The following is an 11,035-nucleotide window of genomic DNA, read 5'->3' as shown; positions in this document are numbered from 1 at the left end:
TATAAATATCCATGTTTTCAAGAAAAATAGAATATATGCGTGTGTACATAATATTACATTTGAAGAGAATGTGGAAAAATATTAAAAGTTGTTAAATTTTAAATTTAAAAATGCTTCTAGGAACATAAAGAAATGTCACATTCTACCCCATAAATATATATATATATAATTATTGTTAATAAAATATTTTAGTGGGAAGAAAAGAAGGATCTCAGATAAACAACTAAAGTTTACACCTCAATAAACTATATAAAGAACAATCAAAACCCAAAGTTAGCAAAGAAAAAAAGTATGAAATTCAGAGCAGAAACAGAGAAGAGGGAGACTGGCATTGTGGCACAGCGAGTTAAGCTATTACCTACACTGCCAGCATCATATGGGTACCAGTTCTCGTCCCAGCTATTCCACTTCCAATCCAACTCTGCGCTAATGTGCCTGGGAAAGCAACAGAAGATGGCCCAATTTGGGCCCTTTGGGCCTCTGAATCCACATGAGAGATCCTAGTGGAGACCCAGGCTCTTGACTTTAGCCTGACTCTGCCCTGGCTGTTGTGGCCATTTGGAAAGTGAACTAGTGAGTGGAAGATTCAATTTCTCTCTCCCTCAAATTTTAAAATTTTAAAATTTTGAAAACAGAAGCACATACTAGGAAAAAACAGTTAAAATAAAACTTTTCTGAATAGATACAAATCTTTAGCTAAGCAATATTTTATATCCTACTTCTTATTCTTACAGTCTGACCTTGTCCCTCTTCCATTGAATCATAGTTTGTGTCCCTCCTTTGAAATGATTGGACCCTTGTGACTATGTTGACAAAAAGAAGATGATTGAAACACACCAAAGAATTCTCAGGATAGGGGCCAGCACTGTGACACAGTAGGTTAAGCCTCTGCCTGCGGTGCCAGCATCCCATATGGGTGCTATTCATGTCCTGGCTGCCCCACTTCTGATATAGTTCCTTGTTGATGCTCCTGGAAGGGTAGTGGAAGATGGCCTAAGTAATTGGGCCCCTGCACTAACAGTAGCTCCTCACTTCTGGCTTTGGATTGGCCCAGCTCAGGACATTGCGGCCGTTTGGAGAGTGAACCAACAGAAGGAAGACCTTTCTCTCTGTGTCTCCCTCTTTGTGTCTGTAACTCTGCCTCTCAAATAAACAAAGAAATCTTTAAAAAAAATAATTCTCAGACAGGTTAGGAAAATGCCATACACATCCTCCTTGCTCTCTTGAGATGCTTGCCCTTGGCCTGTGTGTTGTGAGGAAGTTCAAGTTTCCCATGGAGAAGGCAGTATGAAGAAGAGCTTCAAAAATACCATGGCTGTACACATTCACACACTGGATGTCTAGTTTCCTCCTTGCACCCACCTGTTCTCTAACACTGCCTAAGAGTCCTTCAATCCAATTCTCGGTATCCAGCTGTCCCACAAGACTACCCCCAATTCAGACGTCATTTTCAAAATAGAACTTTTGTACTTCTGACTTACTGGTTATAAATTGAGAGCTCCTATGACTTCTTCCTCAAGTTTTATAATTTGATATTAGAGTTCATAGAACCCAGGAATACTGTTTACTGGTTTATTATAAAGTATATAACTCTGAGACCATCAGAAATAAGAGACACACAGGGCAAGATATGGGAGTGGACAGAGCTTTCATGGTTTGTCCAGTGTGTCACCTTCCCAGGGATGGGATTCCAACAACATGTGCGGATCTGACCTCTGGATGCCCAAGTGCTGAGAGTTGAATTCACCAACTGGAGAGACAATGCTGGCCATCAACTGGAATTTGATTCACAGATTTACAGGGAAGACTGAGGAGTCATCAGTGGTGCCCCATGAGAAAAAGAGCCACTAAGTGTCCCTCCATTCCTCCCAAGGGCCAGATGATATCCAACCCATCCTCAATGTTTCATCTTCTCCTCCAAACCATGAGGACAAAACCAGGCTGGTGACTGGAGGAGAAGGAGGCATAGGGAAGGGTGGGGGAAAAAGAAAACCAGGCCCACCCACAGTGCAGGTCCTTTGGTCAGAAGCAGGCACGAGTGGATAAGGAGAAGCTTTAGCCTTAAATGAAGATCAGGTTGGCTATTCTGCTGAAGAACCTAATTATAAATGGGAGAATAACAGTGCTTGGATTGGGAGAGTGTTTCCCTTAGAGAAGAACCTATCCAAGATTTCTTTTATGAGGAGAGAAAGAACTCGTCCTACTGGGGCATGTTTGAAGAGGCAGTAAGGAAAAAGGACAAATTTCCCTCTGTCCTTGGCCTCAGGAAGCCCCGTGTATTGATCAGATTAGTGCCTACAGAGGGTAGAGAGACTCGCTTGTGTGGAGATCACTGTAGAGAAGAGTCCCAAGGTCTTGCCAGTCCTGAAGGCCATGTTCCTATAATAGAGACACTGTGTGTTCCAAGTAAGTGGAGGTAGTTAGAGTCCAAGGAAAAGTCACAGTTTTAGAGCAACACTTCCTCTACTCACAGGATAGCGCCTGCAACATCTCAAGAGGGAGAAGTGTCTCTAATGTGCCCAGGCCCCGTCCACTCAAGGCCAGTCAGGGATGGATCTTGACTAACTATAAAATCTGTGCTGAGGAGTCTCCCAAGTCCTCCTAGATGGGAAAAGTGGACAGGCAGGAATGAGCTCTGTAGAGGAAGGGCACCATATTTCCACCTGTGCCGAGGCTTTCACAGCAGACTTGTGATGTGTCTGCGGCAAAACTTTTGACCTATCGTAGACATCACTAATGAATTGATTAAAAATAATAAATTTCATTTTTGACAGAATCTCAATCTACTGAATAACCTATGATCAAATTTGAAAGCATACATATGACCAAGACAAAAACAAAACTAAAGTTTAGAAACTTGTTTTCCTTTGTGGCAATTAACTCTGAATATGATTCTATCAGAGCAGACACAGAGATACCGTGATATTGAGCTCTGAAGTTGACGGAGACATTTTTGAGAGTCAGAAGTCACTTGCCAATATGCTGTGCACATATTCCATCAATAACAACCAAAAATTCTTCTCCATAGTCATTTGTTGAATATAGATGCATAATTATAAAATCCTTGGCATGCTTTTAAAAACAACCTTACTGATATATAGGCTTAAGGTTATAAAAATATTAAAATTTGAATATCTAAGGTAGGGATTCTCAAGTAGGAGTGGTTTGGGGCCCCACAGGACATGTAGCAATATTTGAAGACACATTTTGTTAACAGAACTGGGAAGGGTGCTACTGATATCTAGCAAATAGAGGCCAGCGACACTGACATACATTCTACAATGAACAAGCCTTTAATTATATCCTGGCAACATTATCCTTTTTTTTTTTAAAGATTTATTTATTTATTTGAAAGTCAGAGTTACAGAGAGAGATGGAGAAGCAGAGAGAGAGAGTCTTACATCCACTGGTTCATCCCCAATTAACAGCAATGGCTGGATTTGTGCCTATCTGAAGTCAGGAGCCAGGAGTTTCTTCCAGGTCTCCCATGCAGGTGCAGGGGTCCAAGAACTTGGGCCATTTTCTACTGCTTTCCCAGGCCACAGCAGAGAGCTGGATTGGAAATGGAGCCGCCGGGACTCAAACCAGCGCCCGTATGAGATGCCGGCATTGCAGGTGGAAACCTTACCCACTACACCACAGTGCCAGCCCCTACATTATCTTTTATCCCTCTTATATCTGTAAAGTTCGTCCTTCTAAAAGGATGGTTCTCTAGACTGGGAACCTCTCTGATAAACATATAGTAGGTACCCAATGAAAGTCTGTGGAGAACCTGAGATCAAATGAGATGCCACGTGAGGGTGAGAAACTGATGTCACTGATAACAACAGTACAGCAGAAAAACTGACATGACAACTTCACATCCTAGAAGATTCTATTAAGGTCTGATCCTGTGCTTAGACTAAGAGGACAGAGTTCTCTTCACTTCACTCCCAAATTCTGAGAGATTCAACAGTGTCCTTAACCCAAAACATTACATCCCTTCTTCTGATTTAAAAAAAAAAAAAAGCATCTTGTCAATCTCAAATTCTGTCTTAAATGAGACTGTGTTTTCTTCATTTGGAATCACTGAATTGCCACATTATAGAAGGTGGTAATGATGGTAGTGTGAGTCAAATCCTCCTCCTCAGAAAGAGTCTGACATCACAGGGTTGGATCTGGCTATTAGTCACTCGAGTGTTTACTGAAAGGGATGTTTACTGAGAACATAAGCACAGAGCATATCACTGGTGCCTGGGGTAGGGGTAGGTGGCTGGGACAGGAGGACATGTGGGGCTGATGGGCATGTCCCGTACCTGACTGTGGTGATGTTTCACTGATATATGCATATCACAACTGACCCAAGTGTGCCCTTTAATTGTGTGCAGTTTATTGTGTCAGAAATGCTTGTTCACCACCTAGGAAACCAAGCAAAAACCAAATGCAAAATTAATAAAGGAAAAAATAATGAAATTAGAAAAGATAAATTAAATTGAAATAAAAAAAGATACAGAAGATCATTGAAATTAAAAAGTGGATTTATGGAAAAAAATAGATACACCATTGGCCTAACTAACTAAAAAAGAGGAAAAGACCTAAATTAGTGAAACGAAAGATAAAAATGGAGATGTTCCAATGAATACCTCAGAGATAAAAAGAATCATGAGGAATTACTACAAATGGATATATGCCACCAAATTGGAAAATCCAGAAGAAATGGATCTATTTTGGAAACATACAATCTACCAAAATTAAGTCATAAAGATATAGAAAACTTAAATAGACCAATGACCAAGACAGATATTGAATCGGTAATAAAGACCTTCCCAAGTGTGATTTATCTCTGGTAGGCAGGGATTTTCAACATCCGTATGGCAATAAATATGATACATCATATTAACAAATTTAAGAATAAAACCATATGACTCTATCAATAGATTCAAAAGAAAGCGTCTGACAAAATACAACATCTTTTAATGATAAAAAATAAAACCTTAAGCAAATTGGGTATAGAAGGAATATTGCTCAGCACAATCAAGACATTATATGACAACACCACAGCCAGCATCATATTGAATGGGAAAAAGTTGGAAGCATTTCTACTAAGATCTGGAACCAGAGAAGGATTTCCACTTTTAGGATTGCTATTCAATATAGTTCTGGAAGTTTTAGCCAGAGCTATTAGGCAAGAAAAAGAAAGCAAAGGGATATAAATTGGAAAGGAAGAACTCAAATTAGCCCTATTTGGAAATGACATGATTCTATATATAGGGAAACCAAAGGACTCCACTAAGACTATTGGAACTCATAGGAGAATTTGGTGAAGTTGTAGGATTATGAAAGAAACACCAAAGTCAATAGCCTTTATATACACAAACAATGCTAGGCTGAGAAAGAACTTACAAGAGCAGTAACATTTACAAAAGCTACAAAACAATGAATAACTTGCAATAAATTTAACCAAGTATTTGAAAGATTTCTACAAAAATTGTGAAATATTAAAGAAAGAAATCGAAAAAGATGCAAAAATGGGAAGATCTTCCATGTTCACAGATTGAAAGAATTAATATCACCAAAATGTCCACAATATCCAAAGCAATTTAAAGGTTTAATGCTAACCCAATTGGAATACCAATAGTATTCCTCTCAGATCTAGAAAAAATATGTTAAAATTCATATAAAAACATGAGACCCCCGAATAGCTAAAGCAATCACAAAACAGCAAAAACAAAACAAGAGGCATCATAATAACAATCTTCAAGACATAATACAGGGCGGCTATAATCAGAACAATGTGGTATTGGCACAAAAATAGGCATGTAGACAAATGGAACAGAAACTCCAGAGATTAATATATTCAAATACAAACAACTAATCTTTGACAAAGAAGCTAAAATCAATCCCTGGGAAAAAGACAGTGTCTTTGACAAATGGTGCTAGGAAAATTGGATCTCTGCATACATATGAAACAAGACCCCTATCTTACACCTTATACAAAAATCAATTCACAGTGGATCAAAGATCTATACCTATGAACTTATACCATCAAATTACTAGAGGAAAACATTGGGGAAACTCTGCAAGACATAAGCAAAGATTTCTTGGAGAGGATACCAGAGGCACCGGCAATCAAATAAAAAAATAGACAAATGGGATTACATCAAGCTAAGAAACTTTTGCACAGCAAAGGAAACACTAGGCAAAATGAAAAGGGAAATGATAGAATGGGGAAAATCATTTGCAAATATGCAACTGATAAAGGAGTAATATCCAAGTTCTATAGAGTGCTCAGGAAACCCAACAACAACAAAACAAACAATTCAAACAATCCAGTTAAGAAATGAGCAAAGAGGATAGACAGGCATTTTTTGAAAGATGAACTACAGATGGCCAATAGACACATGAGAAAATGCTCAGGATCACTACCCATGAGGGAAACACAAGGAGGTTTCACCTTACCCCAGCTAGGATGGCTATCACTCGAAAATGAAAAAAAATAATTCTGATGAGGATGTGGGGATAAAGGTACCCTAACATATTGTTGGTGAGGATGTAAACTAGTAAACCCCTATGGAAAGCAGTATGGAGATTCTTAGAAAGCTGAAAATAGATCTGCCATATGACCCAACCAACATTCCTGGGAATTTATGCAAATGAAATGAAATAAGCATATGAAAAAGTTATTTGCACTCCCATGTTTAGTGCAGCTCAATTCACAATAGTTAACGTATGAAATCAACCCAGATGTCCATCAACTGATGACTGGATAAAGAAGACGTGATATTTATACACTATGGAATACTACTCACCATACAAAAGAATAAAATTCTGCTATGTAAATAAGTCGCAACTGGAAACCATTATGCTTAGTGAAATAAGCTAGTCCCCAAAAGACAAATATATGTTTTCTCTGATTTGTGGTAGTTAATATAGAATACCAAAAAAATGTATAGGAATGAAATGGACATCTTGTAATTTGATTGTTCTTTTTAGCTCTTGCTTATACTCCTGTGAAACTGGTTTTTCTACTCTTTAGTTGTTGAATATTATGGTTAGTGGTACAGTAAGCCTGTTATTATAGAGTGAATTGAATTTATGTTTTTGTAAAATTAAAAACCAAAAGAGGAAGGAAGGGGATTGAGGGAGGGAAATGGGGAGGGAAAGGACATATGGCTAGGCATTTAAGTATTCTATGCACTTCTTTATTTTGTTATCTGCCTATTCTAGTAATCACTGAGGGATATGTGTTAATGCTTGTCATCATAACTGTAGATTTATGTAGGTCTATGTGTCATTTAAGCATTCTATGTACTTCCTTATTTTATCTGCCTATTCTAGTAATGATTGAGAAATACGTGTTAAAACCTGTCTTCGTAACTAGATTTATGTAGATCTATTTTCTCTTGTAACTCATTTACCCCCCTACAAATATGATGTCTTTTTGTTGCACTTATAAATGTAAAATCATTTTTTATCCTCATGTTCAGGTCTTGCAGTTATGCCTTAGCAACAATATTAAAACCTTTAACTTATCTTCTCCAACTCCTGCTCTTCTTTACCAGCACTACCTTCTTTATTATGTTAATAAATATCTTCTCTTTGTTTTTTTGATCTTTTGTATTGTGATTTTACTTTCTATTTCTTTTATTTGAACTCTTGTCTCCATTGTTTCCTTCCTTCTACTAATATTGTATTTGGTTTGCTCTTAGTTTTCTACTTCATTGAGTTACAACATTATATTGTTTATTTGAGACCTTTCTGTCTTTATGATATAGCATTGATAGCTATAAACGTTCTTGATGTATGCACTGATCGTTTTACTCATTTTTATAATGATTTACAATGATCATTTTACTTAATTCAAGACAGAACTGTGATTATCGTTAACTATTTATACTGTCCAGATTGTGAACCCAGAAAAATTCCCCTCTGCTTTCCTCTTGGACCAACACTAATCTGAAGAGAAGCCCAAGGAGGAACCTTGGCACAGTTCAGAGTCCAGAGACCTTCTTGGGGTATTTCTTTTTTTCCCAGGCTTCTCCCTACAGTGCTTCTGGAGCAGCATCCTATGCACAAGGTAGGGGACATGACTCCTCTGTTCTAACATTTCTTTGCTGTGAAAGGACCACAGCTAGTTGTGATGAGTAAGACAAAAGGTGAAGGCTGAGACAGGAAATGGCTGTGGCTAGGGCAGGGAGGAAGTGGCACTGTGCATAGCTGCTTTTGCAATCAGCAATCTTATTTTAATAACGGAGAGTTCTGGGAAATGAACTGGCTTTCACTTTACACCACAGACTTTCTGGGGAAGAGCTGTGAAAATCATCCTCTGGTATCTTTATCACATAACTTCTAATAAAGTGTCATCAATATTTTTATAGGTATGAGAGGGGAGACCATGGGTTTAAAAAAAGATATCAGATTGTGACCATAAAAGGGACATGGAGAGAAGGAAAGAAATTATTGAAAAATTAACTGCAGCACCACTGAGGGCTGGCCGGTTTTATTGAACAGGTATCTTTGTGTCACCTGCCCAAGTTCTGGCAGAACTTGGAGGATTCTCCCCTGGTTCCAAGGATCAAATGGCTACAAATTCACAGGGCTCTTTTTATGGTCTTTTTTTTAACTTTATGTATATAAATTTCATGTATATCATATAGATTTAGGAAGATAGTGATACTTCCCACCTTACCCTCTCTCCTGCCCATGCTCGAACCCTTCCTCCTCCTTCCTCTCATATTAGCTCTCCTAATTTATTTAAAGATTTACTTATTTATTTGAAAGGCAGAGTTACAGAGAGGCAGAGGCAGAGACAGCGACAGAGAGATGGTTCATTTGCTGGTTCATTTCCCAAATGGCTGCAATAACTGGGACTGTGCCAGGCAGAAGCCAAGTAGCCAGGAGCTTCATCCAAGGTCTCCCACGTGGTTGCAGGGGACCAAACACTTGGGCCATCTTTACTGCTTTCTCAGACCATAGCAGAGAGCTGGATCAGAAGTGGAGCAGCCAGTCTTGAACTGGCACTCATATGGGATGCCAGAACTGCAGGCGGCAGCTTTACCTGTTACACTACAGCCCTGGTCCTTCTCTTTTAATTTTTACAATGATCTATTTTCAGTTTACTTTAAGATTTTAAGATTAATCGTACAATAACTAAAGAGTTCAGCAAATAGAAGAAAAAACAGTGTTCCTCAACAGTAGAGACAAGGGCTGCAAAAAAAAAAAAAAAAAAAAAAAAAAAAAAAAAAAAACAACCTCAAAGTGTCATTTTCATATCTGTACATTATATTTTTGGTACTCTATTAGTCCTTGAAGTGTCTTTCTTTCTTTTTTTTCTCTCTTTCCTTCCTTCTTTCTTTCTTGATTTACTTCTTCGAAAGAGAGAGTAACAGAATTAGTAGGAGAGACAGACACAAAGAGAGCAAGAGAGATCCCCTCCCACTGGTTTACTTCCCAAATGACCACAACATCTGGGCCAGGCTAGGCTGAAGCCGGGAGCCAGGAGCTCCATCTGGTTCTCCCGTGTGGTTGGGAGGACCCAATCATGAGCGCCCTCATCTGCTGCCTCTGTTGGGCATCAGAGGGAAGCTGCACAGGAATTGTCCAATAGCTGGAACTTGAACCACACTCTGATATGGAATGTAGTCATTTCAAGAACTGGTCTAGCCCATTGTCTGACAAAACCTGCCCTGTCTTATTTTTCTAAGTTCTTATTAAGAATGAGTGTGCATATGTATGTGTGACAGTGCAATAATTAATACGTGTATATACTACGTACTGATCAAATCAGTGTAATCAACATTCCTCCTTCTTTGGCATTATTTTTGATTGAAGCCTTAGATTGCCTTTCTCCTGTTGGCTCATAAAATATGTAATAGGTAATTGTGGATGATCATTAACCCACTATGCTGTGTAACACATGGATTTTATTCCTTCGATCTGACTCTAATATGGTATCCCCTTATCCAAATTCATTCAATTTTCCCTACCTTTTTCAGGTGACAAAGCCTAGGAGACATACAAGACACTATTAAGTGAACAACATTGGCATTATGGGCACACCTCAAGGACTGAAGGAAAGGGGCATTGAGGATCTGTTAATTGAAGTAATAGCTGAAAACTTCCTAAGCCTTGAAACTGGTATGGACATCCAGATATAGAAAAGTTCAAAGGACTCCAAACAGCCCAAAAGACCTTCTCTGAGGGATATTTTAATGTGTCTTCTGGCATGTGTAAAGATGTGGGACCATAAGGAATGGGCTGCGTGGTGTGTCAGGACTAGCCATGCCTGTGTCTCACAGTGTTGTCTAGTTCCTCAATTATTCATTTCATTTGTCCTCTTGGACAAGGATGCCAAATACACTCTTAACGCTCTCCATTTCAGCATTTTGCTCATGAATCTGGAGAATTAAAAAAAAAAAAAAACAATCGCCGGCGCCGCGGCTCACTAGGCTAATCCTCCGCCTAGCGGCGCCGGCACACCGGGTTCTAGTCCCGGTCGGGGCGCCGGATTCTGTCCCGGTTGCCCCTCTTCCAGGCCAGCCCTCTGCTGTGGCCAGGGAGTGCAGTGGAGGATGGCCCAGGTGCTTGGGCCCTGCACCCCATGGGAGACCAGGAAAAGCACCTGGCTCCTGGCTCCTGCCATCGGATCAGCGCGGTGCGCCGGCCGCAGCGCGCCGGCCGCGGCGGCCATTGGAGGGTGAACCAACGGCAAAGGAAGACCTTTCTCTCTGTCTCTCTCTCTCACTGTCCACTCTGCCTGTCAAAAAAATAAAAAAAAATAAAAAAAATAAAAAAAAAATAATAAAAAAAAAAAAAAAACAATTAACAGACTTGTACTGGATCAGGGGGTCCTAAGACCAAATGTTATGTGCTGGTCCCTTGATCCCCAGGACTGATCACTTGAGGTTTATAAAACATGTAAATAGCAAATGTGTGACAATAACAAAGTTCTAGGAGTTAACAGATGTGTATGATTATGAGGTTCTTCTACTATGTGTGAACTGGTTTAACAGTCTTGAAGTTAGACTGCAGGAAGTTGAAGAGGTATACTAATAAG

Source organism: Oryctolagus cuniculus, chromosome 7 (genome assembly GCF_051225735.1).
Source record: "Oryctolagus cuniculus isolate XC-2025 breed Fujian yellow rabbit chromosome 7, ASM5122573v1, whole genome shotgun sequence".
Classification (NCBI taxonomy): domain Eukaryota; kingdom Metazoa; phylum Chordata; class Mammalia; order Lagomorpha; family Leporidae; genus Oryctolagus; species Oryctolagus cuniculus.
This window is presented reverse-complemented; position numbering follows the sequence as displayed.